Raw genomic sequence first — 17726 nt, forward strand, 5'->3', positions numbered from 1 at the left:
GACTAAAATTAGGTCCAATGAATATAAGATATGAATAAATCCAATGGGTAATTCAGGAGAAACTTCTTTACGCAGAGAGTGCTGGAATGCAGAACTCGCTATCGCATGGAATAGTTGAGGTTAATATCATAGGTGCTTTTTGTTGTGTACATAAATAAACAGACTAACTGAAACAGGAGTAATGTAACTTAACTGTGTCCTTTGTAGCAACTCCCAAAATGGTGTCACAAAACATGCAGCGCATGTCAGGTTTCGTAAAAACTAATGAGATGTGGAATTCTGAAGACAGTTCGTCGATGGTAGGAAGAGGGTACATGCCGGGGATGATGGCTGTCATGTTTGTAACCTCACATAACTGTAACCTTTGTGTAACAACACTGTATACATCTGAAAAATGCACACCTTGACCACAGGGGGTGAACTTGTGGGAGGCACTCCTCACCTGGTCATCCAGGTATATAAAGGGAGGTCCCACGCAGGGTCATCACTTCTTGGTCCTGTGAATAAAGGTACAGGTCACAGAGTGACCTAGTCTCCATATGTGCCTTGTGTTGATTTGCTGTAGTGTGTAACATTTGGCGACGAGAAACGGGAATCAACGACTCAAGAGAATGGCCACCGGTAGCACGGAGGAATGGTACTGTGTTGATGAGGACTGGGATAATTTAATTGAGAGGCTCCAGCAGAGCTTTGTCACGAAGGATTGCTGGGAGCGGCAGCAGCTGACAAGCGAAGGGCGCATCTACTGACCAGCTGTGAACCTAAGACGTACACGCTGATGAAAGACCTGCTCGCACCCGAGAAGCCGGCGGACAAGACCTTCGAGGAGCTCAGTAAACTGATCGGTGAGCACCTCAAACTGGTGAGTAGTATACACATGGCCCGACACTGATTCTATGCACATTGATGTCGGGATGGGTAGAGCATACCGTTGTGGACCTTTGGCACTGGGCCAGCCTCTGTAAGTTCACAGACGCCTGCAGTGGGGAGATGTTACGGGATTTCTTCATTGAGGGCATTGGTCATGCCGCGATTTTTAGGAAGCTAATTGAGACCAAGGACTTGACCTTGGAAGCAGCGGCATTGATGGCTCAAACCTTCATGGCGGGGGAGGAGGAAACCAAGATTATACACGCGCGCAACTCTGCGCCCAACGTTGTGTTGGAGCAGGGAGTTAACATGGTAAACGCAACTCAGAACCCCGCAGGCAATTCGACACCAACCAGGCAGTAACAGACTCTAGGGTGGGTCCGCAACAGAGACAATGGCAGGTTGAACGGACATTTACACCATCACAAGGGACAATACATCCCGGGATGGGACCATTGACATCCACAAACAGAGTGCTCAAGAGTAATCAAAGAGACAATCAGAGAGGAATGCCTGGTAACAGCTCTTTTGTTCAACAATCTTAGCTCATGCTGGAGGTGCGGGGGCAAACATGCTATGAAGACCTGCCGGCTTCAACAATTCATCTGCAGAAATTGTAACTTGAGTGGACATTTAGCCAGGATGTGCAGGAAGCCCGCAGCGAGGCTGGTTTAAGAAGTGGATGAACCACAAGAGGGGTCTGCAAGGCAGGGGTATGCCTGGGATACAGCAATGGACGCTGAAGTTCAGCGGGTCCAGGTGGCAAACATCCACAGCTCATACACAAAAACGCCACCTATGATGATGAGAGTACTGTTAAACGGCATCCCGGTACACATGGAGCTGGACACAGGAGCCGGCCAGTCACTTATGAGTGTCCAACAATTCGAGAAACTGTGGCCACTCAGAGCTAGCAGACCCAAACTAGAACGCATTGACACGCAAACACCAAAGAGATCATCCCAGTGCTGGGCAGTGCAATTTTGGCGGTCACACATAATGGATCTCAGAACCGGCTGCCATTCTGGATTGTCCCGGGAAATGTTCCTGCACTTTTGGGGAGGAGCTGGTTAGCCGAGATGAACTGGAAATGGGGGGATGTGCAAGCTATTTCATCTGTGGAGCGAAGTTCATGCTCACAGGTCCTACTAAAGTTCAAGTCATTATTTCAACCTGGCGTCGGGACTTTCAAAGGCACCAAAGTAAAGATACGCATCACCCCAGACGCCACACCAGTGAACCACAAAGCCAGAGCTGTGCCGTATGTGATGCGGGAGAGAATTGAGAGTGAGTTGGACAGGTTGCTAAGAGAGGGCATAATTTTGCCCGTTAAATTCAGCGACTGGGCAAGCACCATCGTTCCTGTTCTAAAAACGGATGGCTCGGTCAGGATCTGTGGCGGCTACAAGGCCACCATCAACTGAGTGTCCGTTCAGGACCAATACCCACTTCCGAGAGCAGAGGATCTTTTTGCCACGCTGGCAGGCGGCAAGCTGTTCACCAAGTTGGACCTCGCTTCGGCCTACATGACCCAGGAACTGGCCGAAGAATCCAAGCTACTGACCACCATCACCACGCACACGGGGCTGTTTGTCTACAACAGGTGTCCGTTTGGCATTCGTTCAGCAGCCGCTATCTTTCAGAGGAACATGGAAAGCCTGCTCAAATCCATACCTGAAACGATCGTATTTCAGGATGACATCCTTATCACGGGTCGAGATACCGAAGAACACCTCCACAACCTGCAGGAGGTGCTACGCCGACTGGACCGGGTAGGCCTGCGACTAAAGAAGTCCAAGTGTGTGTTTTTGGCCCCAGAGGTCGAGTTTTTGGGCAGGAGGGTTGCTGCAGACAGGATCCGGCCGACCGAATCCAAAACTGAGGCGATTCGACGAGCGCCCAGGCCCGGCAACACATCAGAGTTGCGTTCATTTCTGGGACTATTGAACTATTTCGGGAACTTTCGACCTTAAGTACATTGCTGGAGCTGCTACACGTGCTCCTGTGTAAGGGTTGCAATTGATTTTAGGGGGACTGTCAGGAACGGGCTTTCAATCGGGCGCGGAACTTGCTTTGTTCTAATAAGTTATTGACCCTGTACGACCCCTGTAAGAAATTGGTTTTGACATGCAATGCATCATCCTATGGGGTTGGGTGCGTGTTGCAGCATGAGGGCCAACTCCAACCTGTGGCCTATGCCTCCAGCTCACTCTCCCAAGCAGAAAGGGGGTATGGGATGGTTGAAAAGGAAGCACTCGCATGTGTCTACGGGGTGAAAAAGATGCACCAGTACCTTTTTGGCAGAAGGTTCGAGTTAGAAATGGACCACAAGCCGTTAACATCCCTGTTGTCCGACAGCAAAGCTGTCAATGCCAATGCGTCAGCTCGCATACAGTGATGGGCTCTCACGCTGGCTGCGTATGACTACACCATACTGCACTGGCCTAAAATTGCGCTGACGCGCTCAGCGCGGAGATGGTCATGGCTGTCGATGCCTTTGGCAGCGCAGGCTCCCCCATCACAGCCCATCAGATCAAAACCTGGACAAACAGAGATCCCCTCCTATCTCTGATTAAGAAATGTGTCCTGACTGGGGATTGGGCGCCCGCACACGGAGCATGCCCTGAGGAGGTCAGACCGTTTCACAGACGAATGGATGAACTCTCCATCCAAGCCGACTGCCTACTATGGGGCAGCCGGGTAGTCATGCCCCAGAGGGGTAGGGAAGCATTCATCAGGAAACTCCACAGCGAACACCCAGGCATCGTGCTTATGAAGGCCATTGCCCGGTCACATGTATGGTGGCCGGGAATTGATGCAGACCTAGAACACTGTGTTCGCAGGTGCTCGACATGTGCCCAGCTGGGCAATGCCCCCAGGGAGGCCCCACTCAGCCCGTGGCCCTGGCCAACCAAGCCATGGTCACGTATTCACGTAGGCTACTCGGACCCATTTATGGGAAAAATGTTTCTCATTGTTGTTGATGCGTACTTGAAATGGATCGAGTGCATCACATTGAATTCGTGCATGACATCCACCACAGTGGAGAGTCTGCGTGCGGTCTTTGCTACCCACGGCTTGCCGGACATCCTAGTTAGCGACAACGGCTCATGTTTCACTAGCTATGAATTCCGGGAGTTCATGTCGGGTAATGGCATCAACCATGTCAGGACAGCACCGTTCAAGCCGGCTTCCAATGGCCAGGTGGAACGTGCGGTCTAAATCATAAAGCAAAGCATGCTCCGGATTCAAGGACCCTCGCTTCAATACCATCTATCGCGCCTCCTGCTGGCCTACAGGTTCCGACTGCACTCGCTCACGGGAGTCCCGCCAGCGGAACTACTCTTGAAACGTACACTAAAAACTCGGATAACCCTCATTCATCCTGTCCTGTCAGACATTGATGAGGGCAAGCGCCAGTCCCAAAATGAGTGCCACGACCGTAACTCAAAGGGGAGATGGATAGAAATCGATGACCATGTATTTGTTCTTAATCATGCTGTGGGGCCCCAAGTGGCTCGAGGGTACTGTAATTGGTAAAGAGGGGAATAGGGTCATAGTGGTCAGACTCAACAATGGGCAGATATGCGCAAGCATCTGGACCAAGTAAAACAAAGGTTCAACATGGACACGGAGGAACCTGAGGAAAATCATGAGATGCTGCCCACACCACTGCCAGTGAACAAGCTACAAGAACATTCAGCAGCATGCACAGTCCCTGCAGTCAGCCGGATGAGCCAGAATCACCACAGGTGACAAAGACGCATGCCAAGGCTCAACAACCAGAGCCCCAACTGCGGCGCTCCATGAGAGAGCGTTGATCGCCTGAAAGACTCAATCTTTGACCCAAAGACGTTGGGGGGAGGTGATGTCATGTTTGTAACCTCACATAACTGTAACCTTTATGTAACAACACTGTACACTGTATACACCTGAGAAATGCACACCTTGACCACAGGGGGTGAACTTGTGGGAGACACTCCTCACCTGGTCATCCAGGTACTTAAAGGGAGGGCCCACGCAGGGTCATCACTTCTTGGTTCTGTGAATAAATGTCTCCAGTATGTGCCTCGTGTTGATTTGCTGTAGTGTGTAAGGACACAATAATGGCCTTGTTGACCTCTTTCAGTTCAATGCACAGGAGAATCTCCCCATTTTTATGCCATGATCGGGATGATGGCAGAATTTTGTTGTCACTCCAAACCCTGTGAAGATTGAGGGATACTGCTTGTCAAAGTCCACCGTGTACACAGGTGTGCCAGTTGGGTCGTAAACTTTGAACCCAAGCTTGTCAAAAAGGTCAACACCCATGAGGCTTCATCCCTTTGCGACATGAAAGGAAAAGTTCTCCAATGTTATCTCCTTGTACTACATCGGGACAGATATGACCCCAAGTACCTCAATTTTGGAGTCGGAGTACGCAAGTTGCGGGCAGCAGTTGACAGTGCATGAAGTGGGTTTTGTACACAGCCTCGCTCAATATGGAGACTTTGGCTCCAAGGTCAATGAGGAGGCATCTGGGTGTGCCATTAATGTTTATATCCCAGTCCTTGAATTTGCCTGAACCGATGTGTGAAATGTCACTAGCGGTATAAACATGTGAGTTTATCACTATCGGGATTGTCCACATGTCGAATATGCTGCGATGAGCGACAGACACGAGCAAAATAGAAACATAGAAACATAGAAAATAGGTGCAGGAGTAGGCCATTCGGCCCTTCTAGCCTGCACCGCCATTCAATGAGTTCATGGCTGAACATGCAACTTCAGTACCCCATTCCTGCTTTCTCACCATACCCCTTGATCCCCCTAGTAGTAAGGACTTCATCTAACTCCTTTTTGAATATATTTAGTGAATTGGCCTCAACAACTTTCTGTGGTAGAGAATTCCACAGGTTCACCACTCTCTGGGTGAAGAAATTCCTCCTCATCTCGGTCCGAAATGGCTTACCCCTTATCCTTAGACTGTGTCCCCTGGTTCTGGACTTCCCCAACATTGGGAACATTCTTCCTGCATCTAACCTGTCTAACCCCGTCAGAATTTTAAACGTTTCTATGAGGTCCCGTCTCATTCTTCTGAACTCCAGTGAATACAAACCCAGTTGATCCAGTCTTTCTTGATAGGTCAGTCCCGCCATCCCGGGAATCAGTCTGGTGAACCTTCGCTGCACTCCCTCAATAGCAAGAATGTCCTTCCTCAGGTTAGGAGACCAAAGCTGTACACAATACTCCAGGTGTGGCCTCACCAAGGCCCTGTACAACTGTAGCAACACCTCCCTGCCCCTGTACTCAAATCCCCTCGCTATGAAGGCCAACATGCCATTTGCTTTCTTAACCGCCTGCTGTACCTGCATGCCAACCTTCAATGACTGATGTACCATGACACCCAGGTCTCTTTGCACCTCCCCTTTTCCTAATCTGTCACCATTCAGATAATAGTCTGTCTCTCTGTTTTTACCACCAAAGTGGATAACCTCACATTTATCCACATTATACTTCATCTGCCATGCATTTGCTCACTCACCTAACCTATCCAAGTCGCTCTGCAGCCTCATAGCATCCTCCTCGCAGCTCACACTGCGACCCAACTTAGTGTCATCCGCAAATTTGGAGATACTACATTTAATCCCCTCGTCTAAATCATTAATGTACAGTGTAAACAGCTGGGGCCCCAGCACAGAACCTTGCGGTACCCCACTAGTCACTACCTGCCATTCTGAAAAGTCCCCATTTACTCCTACTCTTTGCTTCCTGTCTGACAACCAGTTCTTAATCCATGTCAGCACACTACCCCCAATCCCATGTGCTTTAACTTTGCACATTCATCTCTTGTGTGGGACCTTGTCGAAAGCCTTCTGAAAGTCCAAATATACCACATCAACTGGTTCTCCCTTGCCCACTCTACTGGAAACATCCTCAAAAAATTCCAGAAGATTTGTCAAGCATGATTTCCGTTTCACAAATCCATGCTGACTTGGACCTATCATGTCACCTCTTTCCAAATGCACTGCTATGACATCCTTAATAATTGATTGCACCATTTTACCCACTACTGAGGTCAGGCTGACCGGTCTATAATTCCCTGTTATCTCTCTCCCTCCTTTTTTAAAAAGTGGGGTTACATTGGCTACCCTCCACTCCATAGGAACTGATCCAGAGTCAATGGAATGTTGGAAAATGACTGTCAATGCATCCACTATTTCCAAGGCCACCTCCTTAAGTACTCTGGGATGCAGTCCATCAGGCCCTGGGGATTTATCGGCCTTCAATCCCATCAATTTCCCCAACACAATTTCCCAACTAATAAGGATTTCCCTCAGTTCCTCCTCCTTACTAAACCCTCCGACCCCTTTTATATCCGGAAGGTTGTTTGTGTCCTCCTCAGTGAATACCGAACCAAAGTACTTGTTCAATTGGTCCGCCATTTCTTTGTTCCCCGTTATGACTTCCCCTGATTCTGACTGCAGGGGACCTATATTTGTCTTTACTAACCTTTTTCTCTTTACATATCTATAGAAACTTTTGCAATCCGCCTTAATGTTCCCTGCAAGCTTCTTCTCGTACTCCATTTTCCCTGTCCTAATCAAACCCTTTGTACTCCTCTGCTGAGTTCTAAATTTCTCCCAGTCCCCGGGTTCGCTGCTATTTCTGGCCAATTTGTATGCCACTTCCTTGGCTTTAATACGATCCCTGATTTCCCTTGATAGCCACGGTTGAGCCACCTTCCCTTTTTTATTTTTACGCCAGACAGGAATGTACAATTGTTGTAGTTCATCCATGCGGTCTCTAAATGTCTGCCATTGCCCATCCACAGTCAACCCCTTCAGTATCATTCGCCAATCTATCCTAGCCAATTCACGCCTCATACCTTCAAAGTTACCCTTCTTTAAGTTCTGGACCATGGTCTCTGAATTAACTGTTTCATTCTCCATCCTAATGCAGAATTCCACCATATTATGGTCACTCTTCCCCAAGGGGCCTCGCACAACGAGATTGCTAATTAATCCTCTCTCATTACACAACACCCAGTCTAAGATGGCCTCCCCCCTAGTTGGTTCCTCGACATATTGGTCTAAAAAACCATCCCTTATGCACTCCAGGAAATCCTCCTCCACCGTATTGCTTCCAGTTTGGTTAACCCAATCTATGTGCATATTAAAGTCACCCATTATAACTGCTGCACCTTTATTGCACGCACCCCTAATTTCATGTTTGATGCCCTCCCCAACAGCACTACTACTGTTTGGAGGTCTGTACACAACTCCCACTAACGTTTTTTGCCCTTTGGTATTCTGCAGCTCTACCCATATAGATTCCACATCATCCAAGCTAATGTCCTTCCGAACTATTGCCTTAATTTCCTCCTTAACCAGCAATGCTACCCCACCTCCTTTTCCTTTTATTCTATCTTTCCTGAATGTTGAATACCCCTGGATGTTGAGTTCCCAGCCCTGATCATCCTGGAGCCACGTCTCCGTAATCCCAATCACATCATATTTGTTCACATCTATTTGCACAGTTAATTCATCCACCTTATTGCGGATACTCCTTGCATTAATACACAAAGCCTTCAGGCTTGTTTTTTTAACACCCTTTGTCCTTTTAGAATTTTGCTGTACAATGGCCCTTTTTGTTCTTTGCCTTGGGTTTCTCTGCCCTCCACTTTTCCTCATCTCCTTTCTGTGTTTTGCTTTTGCCTCCTTTTTGTTTCCCTCTGTCTCCCTGCATTGGTTCCCATCCCCCTGCCATATTAGTTTAAATCCTCCCCAACAGCACTAGCAAACACTCCCCCTACGACATTGGTTCCGGTCCTGCCCAGGTGCAGACCTTCCGGTTTGTACTGGTCCCACCTCCCCCAGAACCGGTTCCAATGCCCCAGGAATTTGAATCCCTCCCTGCTGCACCACTGCTCAAGCCACGTATTCATCTGCGCTGTCCTGCGATTCCTACTCTGACTATCACGTGGCACTGGTAGCAATCCCGAGATTACTACTTTTAAATTTAGCTCCTAGCTCCTTAAATTCGTTTCGTAGGACCTCATCCCTTTTTTACCTATGTCGTTGGTACCAATGTGCACCACGACAACTGGCTGATCTCCCTCCCTTTTTAGAATGTCCTGCACCCGCTCCGAGACATCCTTGACCCTTGCACCAGGGTTCATTTTACCAAATGCAGAGCATTTCTTCCCACATGCAGGGCAGTTAGGACTCTTTACTGAATGTGATTTGTCCCCACAGTTAAAGCAGTGGAAGTTAGGCCTGCGCTCCATAGTGGGTGGTTTATTACTAGCCCTGGGTCTCTGCTATGATTTCCGCTTTGGGCGAACACCTTGCACATGGGCTGTAGCTGAAGTCTGCTGCACAGGGGGAGCAGGGGATCTGATCGCTTTTGAATTGAAAAGCGCTGATTCGATTTAGCTGGCCAAATTAGTTGCTTTGTCCAATGTCACTTTGTCATCCTCCATTAGCAAGCATTCCTGAATGTGGGCGATTGTTGTTTTCTCAATAATTTGGTCCCTGATCATTTCCTCTGTGAGTGCACCAAAGTTACACGTAGCGGCCAGTTCAGTTAATGAAATTATATACTGTTTGATTGGTTCACAGTTCCCTTGCCCCCTTTGACAAAATTTGTATCTCTCCATCATGTTACTTTTCTTTGGCCCAAAATATTTTTCTTGGGCGCTTACCGCTTTGTCATAGGACTTCGTGTCTTTGATTTGGCCAAAGATGTGTTGGCCTTTGATGCCGAGGTAATGGATAAGTATTGCACGGTGGTAAGCTGGTGTTACGTTGTCGCAGTCTAACCCACTCGCCGTGATGTATATAGAAAAGCTTTTTATCCATCCCGGCCATGGAATTGGAGGGTCCCTGGGTGTGGGGTGGGGGGGTGGGGGGCAGTTGGCGGGGGCCAGGGGTAGGGAGGTTAATTTGATTCATACTCGCCGCCAAATTATGTTGTGTATGTAAATAAACAGACTAACTGAAACAGGAGTAATGTAACTTACTGTGTCCTTTATAGCGTGTCCCAAAACCAGCATGAACCAGCATGTTTACAGCAACTGGGAACAGCTCCCTCAGGGCCCTAATGCCTGTCTAGTGAGGGTTTGTGTAACAAACAAATAGAGTATGAACACAACACTTTTGAGGGGAAGCTAGATAAACATATGACAGAAAAAGGAATAGAAAGATATGTTGATCAGGTTAGATGAAGAGGGGTGGCAGGAGGCTGCTGTGGAGCATAAACATCAGCATGGATCAGCTGGACCGAATGGCCCATTTCTATGCTGTACATTCTAGGTAATTCTATGTAAGTGAGGGGGTAGGGGGATGGAGGTGATGGTTTGCAGAAGTCACACCATACCCGAATGGAGTGGGTTCGATGGACTTGCTGGTCTTTACCTGTCCTTTTTTTACATGGTCATAATACAAATTACTCTGCTCAGCTAATTATCCTCATAAAAACACAGAAAAGAAACTCCTCAATCTCTTATTTGTATTAACAACCAAGGTAACGATACAATTTTTACAACATCACCAAGGAAGGAAGCTATAGGTGAGATGAGGTAAATCAAGATGCAGTTGCTGGTTGACAGCAAGCTTGAGTTTTAAAGCTTTTGAATTGGAGGAGCAAAGGAAGATTGAGGGTGGTAAGAAGTTGTACTTACATTTCACATCACCACATGCTGCTGGACGTTGCTCCTCTGATGTTAGCAATGTGAAACCCTGCAGAGTTGCAGCTGAGCCGACCATGACTGCTGACTGGGAGATGTCCAAGCTGATAAAATTCACAGCTCTGCAGAACACAGCAGCAAATGCTCCTAGTTTTTGATGACTTGGAATAGAAGGTCTTTATAGGGCCCTGGTACAGTCCTTCATATTTGAAGGTGATGACCTTTGTTGGAGATGACTGTGTTAATGTCTATTAAGGCTAATGCAAGAGAGGCACGTTCTCTTGCACATTTCACAGAACCACACAGCCTGGCTGGTATTGAACGGCTGTTGCTGTTCGTGTTTCCACTTCTCTTTCCGGAGATCAACATCCTGGTGTACATAGTAGTTGGCATCACCATCCATCATTGCTTGGCCATTCGTGCACTCAGCTGCAAGACCTATCATAGACATCGATATTACATATCTTGAGTCTGTCCTGAAATCTTTTTTGCTCCTCATGCTGTTTCCATTTGCTCTGTTCCAGCTGCACAGGATCCTTTTTGGTATTCTGGGCACCATGTCGCGCCTAATGTAGCTGTGGTTTTATCAACATAGTCTCAATGCCGGTGGTCTTGGCGCGCTTTAGGATCTTGCGGGTGGCTATTTCTCCGGCCATGAAAGATAATCCTCATTACAACAGTGATTAAACGTGAAAAGTACTTCATTGGCTGTAAAGTGTTTTGAGACGTTCTGAGGTTGTGAAAGTTGCTATATAAATGGAAGTCTTTCTTTTCTTTCTTCCTCTGGTATTGGATATAGTGTTAGGGAATGAAGCTGGGCAGGTGGAAGGAGTATCACTGGGAGAGCATTTTTGTGGTCGTGATCATAATTCAGTTAGTTTTAGCATAATTATGGATAAGGACAAAAAAAACAGGAGTAAAGGTTCTAAATTGGGGGAAGGCCAATTTTACTAGGCTGAGAAGTGATTTAGCAAAAGTGGACAAGAAACAGTTACTTGAAGGTAAATTGCGCCAGAGCAGTGGGAGGCATTCAAGAGGGAGGTACATGGAGTTCAGGGTACACATGTTCCCACAAAGAAAAAGGGTACACTGCCAAATTTAGAGCCCCCTGGATGACAAGTTGCCTACAGGGTAAGATAAGGCAAAAAAGGAAAGCTTATATCAGATATCGTGAGCTCAATACTGCAGAAAGCCTAGAAGAGTATAGAAAGTGCAGGGGTGAAATTAAGAAGAAAATTAGGAAAGCAAAAAGAGGGCATGAAAAAAATGACAAGTAGAAACAAAGAAAACCCAAAGATGTCTTACAATTACATAAAGAACAAGAGGATAACTAAGGAAAGAATAGTGCCTATTAGGGACCAAAATAATGATCTATGTGTGGAAGTGGAGGATGGGGTTAAGGTACTAAATGAATACATTGCGGCAGTCTTTACAAAAGAGCGGGACGATGCCGACATTGAAGTTCAGGAGGAATATAGTGAAATATTGGATGGGATAAACATAGTAAGAGAGGAAGTATTAAAGGGTTTAGCATTTTTGAAAGTAGATAAATCGCCAGAACCGGATGGAATAGATCCGAGGCTATTAAAAGAAGCAACGGAAGAAATTGCGATGGCTCTGACCATCATTTTTCAATCCTCCCTGGCTACAGGTGTTGTGCCAGAGGATTGGAGAACTGCTAACGGTGTACCATTGTTCAAAAAGGGAGGAAGGGATAAACCGAGCAATTACAGATCAGTTAGTTTAGCCTCGGTGGTGGTCAAATTACTGGAATCAAAGCTTCATTTAGAAAGATACAGATTAATCCAGGACAGTCAGCATGGATTTGTTTAGGGAAGGTCGTGTCTGACTAACTTGATTGAGTTATTTGAGGAAGTAACAATGAGGGTTGATGAGGGCAGTGCATTTGATGTAGTTTACATAAGAACATAAGAAATAGGAACAGGAGTAGGCCATACAGCCCTTCGAGCCTGCTCCGCCATTCAATAAGATCATGGCTGATCTGATAATGGACTCAGCTCCACTTCCCCGCCCGCTCCCCATAACTCCTTATCCCCTTATCGTTTAAGATTCTGTCTATTTCTGTCTTAAATTTATTCAATGTCCCAGCTTCCACAGCTCTCTGAGGCAGCAAATTCCACAGATTTACAACCCTCTGAGAGAAGAAATTTCTCCTCATCTGTTTTAAATGGGCGGCCCCTTATTCTAAGATCATGCCCTCTAGTTCTAGTCTCCCCCATCAGTGGAAACATCCTCTCTGCATCCATCTTGTCAAGCCCCCTCATAATCTTATGTTTCGATAAGATCACCTCTCATTCTTCTGAATTCCAATGAGTAGAGGCCCAACCTACTCAAACTTTCCTCATAAGTCAACTCCCTCATCTCCGGAATCAACCTGGTGAACCTTCTCTGAACTGCCTCCAAAGCAAGTATATCCTTTCGTAAATATGGAAACCAAAACTGCACGCAGTATTCCAAGTGTGGCTTCACCAATACCCTGTATAGCTGTAGCAAGACTTCCCTGCTTTTATACTCCATCCTGTTTAATTAAGGCCAAGATTCTATTGGCCTTCCTGGTCACTTGCTGTACTCGCATAATAACCTTTTATGTTTCATGCACAAGTACCCCCAGGTCCCGCTGTACTGCAGCACTTTGCAATCTTTCTCCATTTAAATAATAACTTGCTCTTTGATTTTTACTGCCAAAGAGCGTAACCTCACACTTTCCAACATTATACTCCATCTGCCAAACTTTTGCCCACTCACTTAGCCTGCCTGTCCTTTTGCATATTTTTTGTGTCCTCCCCACTCATTGCTTTTCATCTCATCTTTGTTTCATCAGCAAACTTGGCTACATGGATTTTAGCAAGGTTTTTGACAAGGTTCCACATGGTAGGCTGATCAAAAAAGTAAAAGCTCATGGGATCCAAGGGAGAGTGGCAAATTGGATCCAAAATTGGCTCAGTGGCAGGAAGCAAAGGGTAATGGTTGAGGGGAGTTTTTGTGAGTAGAAGGCTATTCTCAGTGGGGTCCACAGGGTTTAGTACTCGGTCCCTTACTTTTTGTAATATATATTAATGATTTGGATTTAAATGTAGGGGGCACGATAAAGAAATGTGGAGATGATACAAAAATTGGACATGAGGTTGACAGTGAGGAGGAAAGCTTTAGACTGCAGGAATATGTCGATGGACTGGTCAGTTGGGCAGAAAAGTGGCAAATGAATTCAATCCGGAAAAGTGTGAGGTAATGCACTTGGGGACGGGCAACAAGGCAAGGGAATACACAATAAATGGGAGGATATTGAGAGGTGTGGAGGAACAGAGGGACTTTGCAGTATATATCCACAGATCCTTAACGGTAGCAGGACAGGTCGATAAGGTAGTTAAAAAATCTTACGGAATGCTTTCCTTTATTAGCTGAGGCATAGAATACAAGAGCAGGGAAGTTATGCTAGAACTGTATACAACACTAGTTAGGCCACAGCTTTAATACTGCAGCTAAACCCCTGAATATTTCCTCTCTTATTGCACATTACAGGAAGGATGTGATTGCACTAGAAAGGGTGCAGAGGAGATTTACGAGGATGTTGCCAGGACTGGAAAACTTTAGCTATGAGGAAAGATTGGATAGACTGGGTAGAGTGTATAGGAAGGACGTATTTCACTTAGCAGAGGGGTCAATACCACAGGGCATAGATTTAAAGTAGTTGGTAGAAGGATTAGAGGGGAGATGAGGAAACATTTCTTCATCCAGAGGGTGGTGGGAGTCTGGAACTCACTGCCTGAAAAGGTGGTAGAGGCAGAAACCCTCATCACATTTAAAAAGTACTTGGATGTGCACTTAAAGAGCTATAATCTACAGGGTTATGGACCTAGTGCTGGAAGGTGGCATTAGGCTGGGTAGCTATTTTTCGACTGGCACAGACACAAGGCCTCCTTCTGTGTCATAATTTTTCTATGATTCTATGATTAATGCATAATTTAACAATGCACTGCCCAGATAGGTGATCTGGTTGACAGCATTTATTTTGGGTATTGCCAAGGTTGACAATGAGTTTGGTGTGGCCCTTAGTAATGAGCTAAAGATCTTCCTGCATGTGCACCTCTTGAGCTCAATCAATGGCCATCAAAAGCTCAAATATGATTCTAATGTAACCTTTATTGAACCTCACAGTCTACTCAGGTTGAAGAGCTTTCCAGATGTACTGAAATGTACTGGACACCCTTGCCTAGTCCGCTTGTTGTGTCATCAAGCATAGCTGTTAAGAAGAGTCCAAAGTGGCAAGTTGCAATCACATGCATTTGTTTGACTCCATAGGTAATGGAAAAAGATAATGCACTTCATTAACACTCACTCTATCAAGCATTCCATCATGGAGCTAAATCACAATTTGGAAAAACCTCTATGGACATATCCTGTTGATTGACCAGGACAAACAACTCAGTCAGTCAGTAAAGACCCTGTAGAGGTGTTTGTGTTGCTCCCCATATTCCTCCTGAATCTGCTGAGTGATGAGAGTTTGTATTGCAATTTGCTCTGAAATCAGTGTGCCTCTGTGAGGGATGGCTCAACAACATTACCAAGCACGTGATTGATAAGCACGCTTGCTCTCCATACCATCACACCTTAATGTTTCAATGCATTTCACTAGCAAGCTGCCTCTATATAGCTTTCTGAAGCTGTAGTAAAAATTTCCCGTCCATCAGAATGTGATCCATTGCCCAGCACTGACATCCTTCACCTTGATGGGCACAAAACCTTTTAGGAAATAAAAGAATTACAAGATACCATTTTCTCTTTTGTAGAATACAGTACAATACTCTGCAATAGAGTACAACACAATACTGTACAATACAACATAACACAAAACTGTACCACATAATGCTATATAATACATACGATACCATATAACACGATACTTTACAATGTAACATAATACTATTTAATACAACATGATGCTATAATAATACAACACAATAGTATACAGCACAGTATTATACTATGCAATACTCACAGTACTATACAAAACAGAACAATACAATACTCCCTTCCCATTTCTCTTTTTTTTTTACTTCACAGCCTCTCTGAGAGATACTGCTGTGAACTAATTTATTCTTAAAAGCTTGGAGCTCCTTGTGTGGCTCAAAAATAACTGGTCAGATTGATAGCTGGCCTCCAGCAGTGAAAACATGCCGCATTAAAGTAGCAGTATAATGCATTGCATCACCAGCACTCTATTCTATCACTACAATCTGAGCCAGTCTATAAATCTTTTCTCTGCATGTTGGAGATTCAAGTCAGTATAAAGTTGAACATAGTTTCTTCCAGTGATACTAAATATTGCATAGAGTTTCCTTTACTCAGAGAAAGAGAGGTGGATATGCTGAATATTCTGATGTTTCTGCTAGGTCACTGCAGCCAAAATCTAGGCCAATTAGATAAGCGAACAGTTTGCATCAGCCATTACAAAAGCCAGACAGAGATATATGTTAGATAATGACATCAATAATGGACTGTTATAGGCTACAACATAGATCATACAGTTCAAGGTTTTGGTAAACATAGGAGAGGTGTCAAGGATATTGCACAAGAGCACCATAACTGGAGTACAACTTTCTCCAATGTCAGTTACACCATTACATTGTCCAAGTACAGGTTAGTGTGGCTGTTACCCAATTCTTTTTAAAATTTGCTTTGGATCATACTGGTGTTGTAATTAGCCAGGTCAATCAAGTCAAGTCCAAAACCAGACAGTGGCAGGAGGTTAGAAGCATGGATGTGAGTTCTAAAGTCTCCTTTGCTTGATAAAAATTAATTAAAATGTTTAATCTGTAACACCATCATGGCATTGAATAAAAAAGTAGAAGAAATGGGCTTTCATTTAAAAAACAAACTTTTGTTGTCCAGTTTTGTTTTCCAAAATTTCTGAATAGCTTGTTGAAAAGCTGAATCATCTGGTTCCACGTTAGCAGGGTGGCAACTCAAATTGTAATCCAGGATCACCTTCTGTTGATTCATAAAAGTGCCAGGAGGAAGAAAGCAAGGGACAGCCCAGACTGTAGTGAGCTTGTTCTCCTGACCAACATTCACCCCTTGACCCACACCACCAAATATAAATTAATTGCTCATTCATCTTACTGCTGCTGATAGGATCTTGCTATGGACTAAATGGCCAGTGCACTTACCTATGTAATATCAGTCAAAACTTAGAAATAATACACTATATATTCTCAAAATTATGAGGAGTTTTGATAGAGCAGATAGAGAGAAATTGTTTCCACTGGCAGGAGGGTTGGTAACCAGAGGACACAGATTTAAGGTAATTGGCAAAAGAGGGTGGGGAGCTGAGGAGAAGTTTATTTACACATTATGATCTGGAATGTACTACCTGATAGGGTGGTGAAAGCATATTCAATAGTAACTTTCAAAAGGGAATTGGATATATACTTGAAAAGGAAAATTTTGCAGTGCTATGGGGAAAGAGCAGGGGAGTGAAACTAATTGGATAGCTCTTTCAAAGAGTTGGCACAGGCGCGATGGGTGGAATGGCTTCCTTTTGTGCTGAAAGAGTCTGTGATTCTTTATATTACGGGTCACTGTTAGGGCAGACTAAATGGGTCTCTCAAGTACATCTACCTAATTAATGTGCTGCTGTTGCAGTGGAGAAGGGTCAGAGAAGAGTGACAAGTATGTCTCCAGATAGTGGCTATTGCAATTCCACGCTTCTAGCTGGCAAACCTTGACCCACCAGGAGCACATATCAAGACTTTGGGCTTGGAGATCAGCGGGTCCCACAGAACTTTTCATTCAAGGGCGCAAATGTATGAAATCTAATATGACAACCTGACACTTTATTGATTCCTCCTTTTGAGAAAGGAACTCGATACATAGTTGGGATTGGAATCTACATAAGAAATAAGAGCAGGGTAGGCCATTTGGCCCCTCGAGCCTGCTCCGCCATTCAATATATTTGACCTCTGGCTTGAATATACTTAACAACTGAGCATCCACAGCTCCCTGGGTAGAGAATTCCAAAGATTTACAACCCTTTGAGTGAAGACATTTCTCTTCATCTCATTCCTACATGGCCGACCCCTTATTTTAAGACTGTGAACTCGTGTTACAGACACCCCAGCTGGGGGAAACATTTGCCCAGCATTAACCCTGTCAAGCCCCTTAAGAA

Source organism: Pristiophorus japonicus, chromosome 5 (genome assembly GCF_044704955.1).
Source record: "Pristiophorus japonicus isolate sPriJap1 chromosome 5, sPriJap1.hap1, whole genome shotgun sequence".
Lineage (NCBI taxonomy): Eukaryota > Metazoa > Chordata > Chondrichthyes > Pristiophoridae > Pristiophorus > Pristiophorus japonicus.